The sequence below is a fragment of the Pavona decussata genome, unplaced genomic scaffold (genome assembly GCF_977016875.1).
Source record: "Pavona decussata unplaced genomic scaffold, jaPavDecu1.1 SCAFFOLD_8, whole genome shotgun sequence".
Lineage (NCBI taxonomy): Eukaryota > Metazoa > Cnidaria > Anthozoa > Scleractinia > Agariciidae > Pavona > Pavona decussata.
The window spans coordinates 1,583,559-1,584,320 of record NW_028145431.1 but is presented as its reverse complement, the minus strand read 5'-3'; positions in this window follow the sequence as shown (position 1 = coordinate 1,584,320).

Here is a 762-nt window from a genome sequence, read left to right as displayed (position 1 = left end):
ATGGAGTTTGATTGGGCCGCTTTTGTTCAAGACAATCAAAACAATAGATCCCTTCTGGGAGAGGGAAGAATTTAATCTAGTTTTAATGAATAAATCAAATGATGATTTGACGTCACACAGAAGTGATGAGTGGGTCCCCTCTCTCGTGATATGTGCCTGAAAAATAGATTTTGATTGGACCGCTTCTGTTGAAGACAATCAGAACAATATATCCTTACTAGGGGAGGACAGAGTTTAATGCATAAATTAATATGCACATTTATGACACCGATGAAGAAAAAGATACCCGACCGAAACCTAGACACGTCATGCCCTGCGGGCATTCCGTGTAATTAGTAGGGCATTTTTGTCCATTACCCGAAAACCTATAGGTCTTACTTCCTTTCCGAAAAATCTCAGCTGACCTTTTTTCGGTACCCGAAACAACATTTTTATCAATCAGAAAACACTAGGCCTTAATTTTCCCATATCACAAAAGTTCGTGGTGAAAGTTCCCTTTAGAAAATTGTAGGGGATTAAGGGCCTTCCGAACAGACAATTTACCGAAATGATCCGTTGGGTGCCCCTGAATTCAGACATCATAGCTGATTTCCCCTTTGAAAAACTATACTTATGGTTGGGAGACAACTTATAAATCACAACCGACAGTGTAATGAATATTCCAACTCTAATAACTGACGTTTGGCAAGATTATACAATTTACATAACAATGATAACATTCCATTGGGAATAATCGGCAGCTAAGAAGCGTTCGTCATGTTC